Source organism: Populus euphratica, unplaced genomic scaffold (genome assembly GCF_000495115.2).
Source record: "Populus euphratica unplaced genomic scaffold, PopEup_1.0 scaffold867.1, whole genome shotgun sequence".
Lineage (NCBI taxonomy): Eukaryota > Viridiplantae > Streptophyta > Magnoliopsida > Malpighiales > Salicaceae > Populus > Populus euphratica.
The window spans coordinates 31,601-41,673 of NW_011500726.1; the positions used below are offsets into that span (position 1 = coordinate 31,601).

The 10,073-nt window shown below is 36.3% G+C and overlaps 1 pseudogene; it reads right to left on the reverse strand.

Annotated features, from left to right (window-relative positions):
• Window positions 1–430: 430 nt before the first annotated feature.
• On the reverse strand, window positions 431–5,263 carry LOC105116161 (uncharacterized; annotated as a pseudogene).
• Window positions 5,264–10,073: the final 4,810 nt, after the last annotated feature.

Sequence of the window (10,073 nt, forward strand, 5' to 3'; positions counted from 1 at the left end):
ACTTATTATCTTATTCTAGGTAAGTCTTCGCTCTCCTAGAGCATCATAAATCAATTAAAGATTAGATTATCTGAGAGTATTAAATTAACAGGTCACCATCTACATCTACAAAATTAAATTAATGTTAACACAATACCAATAATGTCATTTAATAATGTTTGATGGGCTATTCAAAATAATATTTTTATTTATTTTTTATATTAATATATCAAAATTAAAAATTAAAAAAAAATATTAAATCTTTTTTTTCAAAAATTTAGAAAAATGCATGGTTAATTAGCACTCCCAAATAATTAAGTGGTTACATTTCAATTTATTTTTATTTTTTTTGGAAATAAAACAAAATAATATTTTTTTTTTCAAAATTTTAAAAAAAAATTCTCAAACAAACACACTCTAAAGTTTAGCTACTAGGAGTTTTGAGACATAGTTAAATCAATATTTTCTCTTTATGTTATGGGGTTCTGATCATCAAAGCATTTTCTCTTAAATTGTATTCCATGCCATCAAAGATTAAATTGTGGGGAAAGGTGGAAGAGGACAATAAAATATAAAACCACCTACATGACATTTTGATGTAAAGACTTCAGAAACAAAAGGCTGATTGCTGCGAGGATGTCATGGTTCTATCCCATGCAAGAGCAGAAAACACAAAAGACCTGCAACGTTTTTGTGTTCATGCATCATCAACGGTCTACTCCTTTGCTTGGATTCCACAACGTACTTCAACATTTTTAGTGGCTCCACTGTAGTCTGAGCCCATCCATCCAGGGCCACCATTTTCTGGTGCGGTCTCCTGTGGTGCTTCTTCCACGATCCAATCATCCATGGCATCAATCTCTTCACCCACAACATTGTTTCCAACACCATATCGTTTGTTTTGCAGCTGCAAGTTATAATGAACAAATGCCAAGTCATTCAATCTTTGTTGCTCGAAACGGTTCCTTCCGTCCATGAGAAGCTTCTCGGCCATACCCTTCTTCAGGTTATACCTAGATGCACCATCACAAGTCTGGCTCAGAATTCTGATGACAAATCTTTGCAGCTCAGGACATTGTTCCCATAGGTACACCACCATTGGGCCGCGTTTGAATTTATAGGGACATCAAAGTTAATAAATTTCGTTCATGACCAACTCAATGATGCAATCAAGATTAAAGGGAAGGGGGGTAGATAAAATCAAAGAAGGAATAGCCTTTACCTAGAGAAATATTGGTTCTTTCGGCAATTGCTCTCCCCTCTTCAAAATCACCTCTAGCATGTCTATACTCGTCAAGCTGAAATGTTATTATAAGTTGAGTGCGCTGGTGTGCTACCATACGAACAACCCAGCATAACAGGCCAAATGTAACCTCTGGATCACTATAGAAATCAGTTGAATAAAACAGACATGGGTTTAAATAATAACCCGCTGCATGAAGAGGGCTATGGAGATGTGCATCCCATATGTCATCAATTGCTGTCCAAGAAGGAATATAATCTGATTTCTTGTTTTTGAATTCCCTTTTAATCGTCTCTTTTACTTGATCCATGGTTTCATATATGTATCCCACCTGTGGTTTATCAGCCTCATTAACCAAGCAAAGAACAAGCAGCAGCGGAGAAGATGCTTTTGAGGCCATCTCTACTCCATTCCAGAAGGATTGATCCCCAACCAGACGAGCCACTCGCTTTCCCTCAGCAGTGGAAGACCATACTGAGTTCTTCCACTCCGATGATTCAAACATCCCCTTCAAGTTGTTCTTTTCTGATACAATATTCTCCAAGGTGAAGAAAGGCATAGCAAACTTCATCTTGGAGGGCTTTATCAAGTTGCAGTCATCTATATGATTTCTCATTAGCTTCAAAACTTCTGCATGTCTTTAGAAGAACTTCGCAATGATATTTGTTTTTTCCAGCATAAGCTCAATGCAATGAGATGCACTCACACACCAAAACACACGCCAGCTCAAAGTTGTTAAAATCACGATTTAACGAGTCAATGGAGGTTTAACGTGCTAAATTGTTCATAAAACTTTAAAATGGATGAAATCGAATTCAACTCGGGTAAAATCATTAAAATCGGATGAAATTGTGTAAAATTATGATTTTAACAATTGCATTGCAGAAGATAAAATTATCATTGCTATTACAGGTGTCCAACGCCTATTGGCATTTAGCCTATTGCTGTTACAGAACAAAAACAAAAATTGCATAATCATATTCTTTCAGACTTTCATTGTTTAACTTTCACAGAGACAATTTGATAGTGAGAATTCAATTTCAGCTTATGTTATATGCCTCAATTAATTAGCAACTCTCGTAGCTCAAGAGGAGGCATATGAGAGGCAACAAGCAAAGTAACTATGGTTGTAGAAGGATAATTTGAATACAGAGTATTTCCATGAGATGGCTTCTAGTAGAAGAAAGTGTGCGGGGTGAGGTGTTTGATGAGATGTAGGGGACGAACAAGGTTGTGTTGGGGTATTTTTTCCAACTGTTCGATAAAAATCCTAACTCAAAATCACTTTTACTAAACTGTATTTAACCATGTGTTTCAGGCTTTCAGCTGCACAAAATAAATCATTGCTGGCTCCAGTACAAGATAATGAAATAAAAAGAGTTGTTTTCCAGGTAAAACCTTATATCTGTTGAGGATTATTACAGAGATAATTTATTGCAGAGATAAATTAATTAATTGCCGAATTAACATTTCAATTTTAGTATTAGTTTTATAACTTTTATCCATATAAGAAAAATATTTTTATTTACAATTTTTAAAAGAATAAATTTAAAAAAATAAATGTCAATTAAAATTAATATGAAATAAATTTTTACATGTAAAATAAATAAATAAATTATTTTATCTTCTATATAATCAAAACTTAGTGCAAAAAATAAAGTTTTAGTGCAAAAAATAAAGTTTAGGATGAAAAGCTAAAATTACTTGGCTAACTAAATTATTTTTTCTATATAAAAAATATAAGATACCATAATAGCTATTGCCAATCAATATTTAAGAAAAAAATATTTAATTTTGAATTATTTAAATTTTGATTTGAACAATATATTTTAAAATGTTTGAATTATGTATAAATTTTTATTTGAAGTATGTATTTTAAAATATTTTAATTATATATAAATTTTTATTTAAAACATAATTTTTTTAATATATTTTAAAATTTCTTATAATCTTATAATTGTAACATACGAGTTTATTTTATATTTTTCGTACCATATCAAAATCATAATTTTAACAACCCTGCACCAGCTCCTTTGCATAAACTGTTCGCCTACCAGCCCTGCCCATCCTAAAGTGGACAATGCCACATTTTGAACAACATGGTCAATCCCAACCTCCTCAATAACTCCTTCCAGCAACAATTGTAAGGCATTCACATCATCAATGATAGCTGAAACATCAGCTGAGCGAAGATAAGTTGGACCCACAGGGCATTCCACAACAAAACTAACCAGGTTGCGACCCTTCTCATCAACCCATCCATCCAGCAAAACACTGCACCCAGTGCTTGCCCATGAGCGACTAATCTCCTTCATATATGTTTTTGTCTCTTCTACTTCATCATGGAGGATCCACCCTTTTAAATCTTGTAAAGCTGGGACCTTATATGGCAAGTGACCATCACCAAGAGTGGCATTTATCATTCTCTGGAAGCTAGGCACAGTGGCAGTGGTTAAATCAAAACCTGTTTCGCAAAAGAATCTGCCAATGCATCTTTGAGCTTGCCTTGACATCTCTTTTGCTTCACCACTCATGAATGTTTTGGAACCTATTCTTCCATTAATTACTAAAGCACGTGCAGTCATATCATCTTCCACCACAGAATACATCTCTGCTTGCATTCCACTCCCACAACCTGCAGTTTGATTGGCATCATTCTTCATATGCTTAGCACCATTCGAGTAAGGGGAGTAACATCTCTTCCAGGGAAAATCTGGATGATAAAGATTCTGAACTTCCTTGCCGAGACTCACTCTCTTAGATTCTAGCAACATGTGCCCTCACTTTTTCAGGAACCTTCTCACATTGCACTACACACCCTCGTATACCTCCTAAGTGGTACTTGAGACGGGAGAAACCACTCATCACTTTACCACAGTAATTGCAATGAACTCTTGTCCTTTTCTCGTCAAGAGCAACACCATGGTCATGAATATTAATGGACACTCCACCAACAGCCATTATGCTAAATCTAAGAGAAAAAGGAATTCTTAGAATTGCACAATCTTTACCAGGGAGCCCTCAAGATGCCAAAAGTCCAAATCAAACGCTCTCGTCAAGCTTCAGCTGCAAATTCACATAAACAGAAAGTGGACATCTTAAGGGACAAACACAAGGTTTGCAGTTTCAAGATGGCAACTTGAATAATTTAGGAAAGGATACATAGCTGTAATGGATAAACATAATTCAACTTAAAAAATAGATTTGGGATAACAAGAACAGAACCAACACTGAAATGGGAAATAAAATAATAAATCAAGCATGAAATATGGAATAAAATAATAAATCAAGCAAATTTAGAACGGAACATGAAACAAGGTAGCATCTTTAACTTTCAAGTTTTAACAGGCAAACAAGTTTGTGCTCGTCGTTATCCACAGAAAATCTTCAAGTGAAGGGTATTTAAGAACTAAGGCACCATGAAGATTTCAGGTAAAAAATACAACACCAAAATTTTGGTCACAACCCCAATATCCTTGCTTACTATCAAAATCCAAAGAAGTTTCAGGGACACCCAAATTAAGCCAAACAGTACTAAGAAAGCACACATTCCTGATTCCACTAACAGGGAGATTCCTTTTCTAACTCTAACTTATGGACAACAAAACAACTCAAGGGAATATAATTGCAGAAGTCCAGAAACTTTCTTTTATAACTCTTGAGCAACGCCCATTTCGTACAAGCAAATAACAGAGACCAAAGAAGCAAGATTTCATCTTTAGACATAAAAGCCTAAGCTCTACCCAACAGAGAGTGGAAGAAAAAGAAAATAACCTTTCGGGGCTAACAATAACTAAGATTAAAGCTTACCACCAGAAAAATATGGATAAATTAGAAGCATCAGCGTGGTTTTACACATTCAAGAGACCAACACAACATAGAGAGTGAAAGAAAAGACGTACCTATTAGAGTGCAGAACCGGAGAACTAAGAGAGGGTGACATACTCGCAAAGAAAGATTGAAACTTGATCACCAAGACTCATCCTGTCACTTTAGCTTTTCTTTCATTTGCAGTTTGTCTTTATCTCTCCTGTACTCCCCCCTCTCTCTCTCATTTCTGGTTCTCTTGTCTATAACTGTAAAAATGGTTTTGACTGACTGAAACCCAAGGGCCTTGGACACGTGCCTGAACCTTTGCTGTCTTCTGTTAAATGCTGATGCTGGTTCTGTTCTGTCATCTCTTAACTTAACTCCACAGTCCACGCGCTTAAGATTAACGCGCCACTAGCCCATTTATTAAACCCGAACCAGCTAACAGGTCAACCTAAGGCTGAACTGGTTCGAGTTTATCAAAAAATGGTCAGTGTAACTACTCAATTGACCCAGTAGGTCAATCTGGACGAGACCCGGTGTTTTTTTTAAATGTGAGATTTAAAACCCATTAATATATATATTTTATATTTTCAAGAAAAAAATTATCTTTTTTTAATGTAAAATAAAAAAAAACCTTTTGATTTAAATATTTCAATTTAAAAGAATAACATAATATCTTTTCAATGTAGAATTTGAAACTAATTAGTATATATACTTTATGTTTTCAAGAAAAAAATTTATTATTTTTCAATGTGAGATTTGAAACCCATTAGTATATATACTCTATATTTCTAAAAAAAAAATTATCTTTTTTCAATATGGGATTTAAAAATCATTAGTATATATATTCTATGTTCACAACAAAAAAAAAACTATGTTTTTTCAATGTGAGATTTGAAACCTATTAATATATATACTCTATGTTTCCAAGAAAAAAACTATATTTTTTTTAATATGAAATTTGAAAACTATTAGTATATATATTCTATGTTTACAAGAAAAAAACTATGTTTTTTTCAATATGGGATAAAAACTTTCTTTATTTAAATACTCCAGTTTAAAAGCTTAACATAATATTTTTTTAATATGGAATAAAAAAAATTTTAAAATATTATTTTAATTTCATTATTTACAATATGTATAGCCTATATTTACATGGATTTTTTCTTAATTTTTTTATATAAATTATTAAAATTTAAAAAAAATTAATTTTTCCGGATTGACCCATGAAACCCAGGACCTGGGACCCACCCTTGGGCCGGGTTTAATAACTATGGATAAGGGTAGTGATTTTTAGTGCTAATAAGGTGTTTAAATGCGTTATTTGGAGTGACGTGGTCTGATCAAAACAGGTGTCATGTGTAACTTATTAGCACAAGTGGAATATCAACACATTTGCTTATCTGTGTTGGCATGAGTTGTCCTCTACAAGATTATAAGAGGAAAATTAGTAATATATTCATTAGTTAATTAAGCCCATAACTATATAGCCATAATTGAAAATTTACGTTATTTATGTTATGGTTACAATCTGTTATATATATCCTCTTATTAATGTAAATAAGGCATTGGAGATAAGAAAGATTTTTCTCCATGATATATCAGAGCATACCGATCCTTCTATCAAATTCTTAATCAACTTTGTCTCTTTTCATGGTTGACATTGAACCCTAAATTGAGGAATCTCCATCTTCCTCCATTTTAGCCGAATTGACTACGAGAATGACTGAAGTTTTGAGCAAAACTTCAGCCCCAACCTAGACTTCTGATGGTGTTACTACACCAATTTGCAATAAGTTGGATGGCACTAACTATGCACTTTGATCCTAGGTGGTCGAGATGTATATCTCGGTAAAGATAAACTGGGATATATAAATGACAATCTATCTCAACCTCCTTAGACAAGTTCTGTTTTTCGATGATGGAGTACTAACAATGCAATTGTTAAAGGGTGGCTGATAAATTCCATGCATCCTTTGTTATGTGTGTGGACACAAATGGTCGAGATTCATTCCTTGATTGTTCTTCAGGGTTTTGTATTTGGTGGCAGCCATGGTTGACATGGTTATAGTCAAATGGTAGGTGCCTAACTTGCCCACCATTGTTGAACAATTATCTCCCTCCTCAGCTATAAATAGAAGGTGCATTGATAGCTGAGATAGACCACGAAATAGAGAGAAACACAGAGAGAGAGGTAAGGGTGAGAGTTGAGTTGAGTTGAGAAGTTTTCTCATCCTCCTTGTTTTGTTGTTTGTATTGCTTTTGAGCTTAATTAATACAAACCAGTAGCTCCGTGAAGTAGGCAAGTTGCTGAACCACGTAAATTTGTGTGTGTTTGAATGTTTGGATCTCCTAACAACTGGTATCAGAGCTTGTTCTTGAAAGTTCTTGAAAAAGAGGGTGTTTGATCCAAACTCAAAAATCAAAGTTCTCAAAACGTGTTTTTGAACATACCACCGTGAAGCGGACGACGAGAGGAATCCACTGGTGAAAACCTAGCGAAAATCCGATGTCCTGCATGCCCGCACGCGCCTGCACGCGCCACCACCAATACTGTCCACGCGCACAGACGCACCTCACGCGCGTCACGCGTCTTCCTCGCAGTTTCCTGCAACTCGACCCCACCACGTCAGCAGACACGTCAGCCGTTCGTCATAGTCAGCAGCCACGCAGCCTGCCACCTCAGCAGTCTGACCGGTCCACCAGCCACGTCACCACACACGTCATCGGCCACGTCATCACTACCATGCCAGACGAAAATCTCCGTGGATCTGCCACGTCAGCTTGGGTGGACCCCACATTGCCTACGTGTCTGACACGTCAGCTAGTCACGTCAGCATACACTGGGTTTTGACCTGGTGTGGTGCAGCGACTATTCCTCCTGCCACGTGGCTTCATCTACAGCATCCAGTTATCCCAAATTTTGATTGTTTAAATCGGAGCCATTCAAAGTCCGATTTGGGTGATCTCAGTGTCGTTTCCAGCATTTTTGGCCATTCCGGACACATCTATAAGGTCATATTTTTGAAATTCAAATCCGAGAAAGAGTAAAAATGGCTGATGAAATAAAGGCTGCAGGAATTGAAAATTTTGATGGAACTGATTTTGGATATTAGAAAATACAAATTGAAGATTATCTATATGGGAAGAAACTTCATCTTCCTCTGTTGGGGAGCAAGCCAGAAAACATGTCAGAAGAAGATTGACAAATTCTTGATAGACAAGTCTTGGGCATTATCCGGCTATCATTGTCAAGAAGAGTTGCTCATAATGTTACAAAAGAGAAATCCACAGCAAGATTGATGGAAGCCTTGTCTGGGATGTATGAGAAGCCATCAACAAATAACAAAGTGCACTTGATGAAGAAGCTGTTCAACTTGAAGATGACAGAAAGCACCTCTGTTACACAGCATCTTAATAATTTCAACACCATCACAAATCAATTGTCATCTGTTGAAATTGAGTTTGATGATGAGATCCGAGCACTTATTTTGCTAGCTTCACTTCCAAGCAGTTGGGAAGGTATGAGAACAGCCGTAAGCAACTTAGCTGGAAAATCCAAATTAAAATATGATGATATCCGAGACCTGATTTTAGCTGAAGAAGTACGAAGGAAAGACTCGGGTGAAAGCTCAAATTTAGGTTCAACTTTCAACATCAACACTCGAAGAAGGAGACAAGACAGAGGCATATCCAGAGGCAGATCAAAATCCAGGTACAGAAGGAAAAGCAAGTTTGGACCCAGGAAGCAGGTTGAATGTTGGAATTGTGGCAAACCTAGTCATTTCATGAGGAGTTGCACAAAACCAAAGAAACCTGAAGCTGATTCTGCAAATACCACTATAGATGAGGTACAAGATGCTTTGATCCTTGCTGTACATAGTCCTATTGATGATTGGGTTCTTGATTCTGGAACTTCATTTCACTGTACTTCACACCATGAAATGATGCAAAATTATACTGCTGGAAATTATGGGGTAGTCTATCTGGCCGATGGACAACCATTGGATATTGTGGGTATAAGAGATGTGCAAATCAAGACAATGAATGGATCTATATGGAACTTGCAAAATGTAAAGCATGTTCCTGAACTAAAGAAGAAGTTGATCTCGGTCAGACAACTTGATGATAGTGGCCATTCGATCCTTTTCTCTGGAGGAATGTGGAAGGTATCAAAGGGAGCAATGATTTTGGCTCGTGGAAAGAAAACTGGCACCTTGTATATGACCACAAGATCAACAGATATAATTGCCTCTACTGAAGCAGAAAATCGGGCACAGTTATGGCATTATAGACTCGGCCATATGAGTCAAAAGGGGATGAAGATACTTCAGTCAAAGGGAAAGCTGTCAGAGTTACAAAATATTGATCTAGACATTTGTAAAAGCTGTGTTCTCGAAAAACAGAAGAAGCTCAGTTTCTTAAAGGTTGGCAGGACCTTAAGACCAAGAAAGCTAGAACTGGTACACACAGATTTATGGGGACCAGCTCCAGTAGCATCTCTTGGCGGTTCTCGGTACTATGTCACTTTTATTGATGACTTTAGCAGAAAGGTATGGGTCTACTTTCTGAAAAATCAGCAGGAAGGTATGGTCTACTTTCTGAAAAATAAATCTGATGTGTTTGACACATTCAAGAAATGGAAGGCTATGGTTGAGACTGAATCAAGTTTGAAGTTAAAATGCTTACGATCTGATAATAGAGAAGAATACATTGATGGAGGTTTCAAGGAGTATTGCGCTGTCAACGGTATCAGAATGGAAAAGACAGTTCCAGGCACACCACAACAGAATGGCATTGCTGAACGGATGAACATGACCATCAATGAATGAGCTAGAAGCATGAGGTTGCATTCTAAGTTACCTCTAACATTCTGGGCTGATGCAGTTCATACTGTATTTTACTTGATCAACCGTGGATCATCAGTTCCTTTGGAGTTTAGACTGCCCGAGGAAGTCTGGAGAGGAAAAGAAGTATAGCTTTCTCACCTAAAAGTCTTTGGGTGTGTTTCCTATGTGCATGTAGACTCTGATGCTCG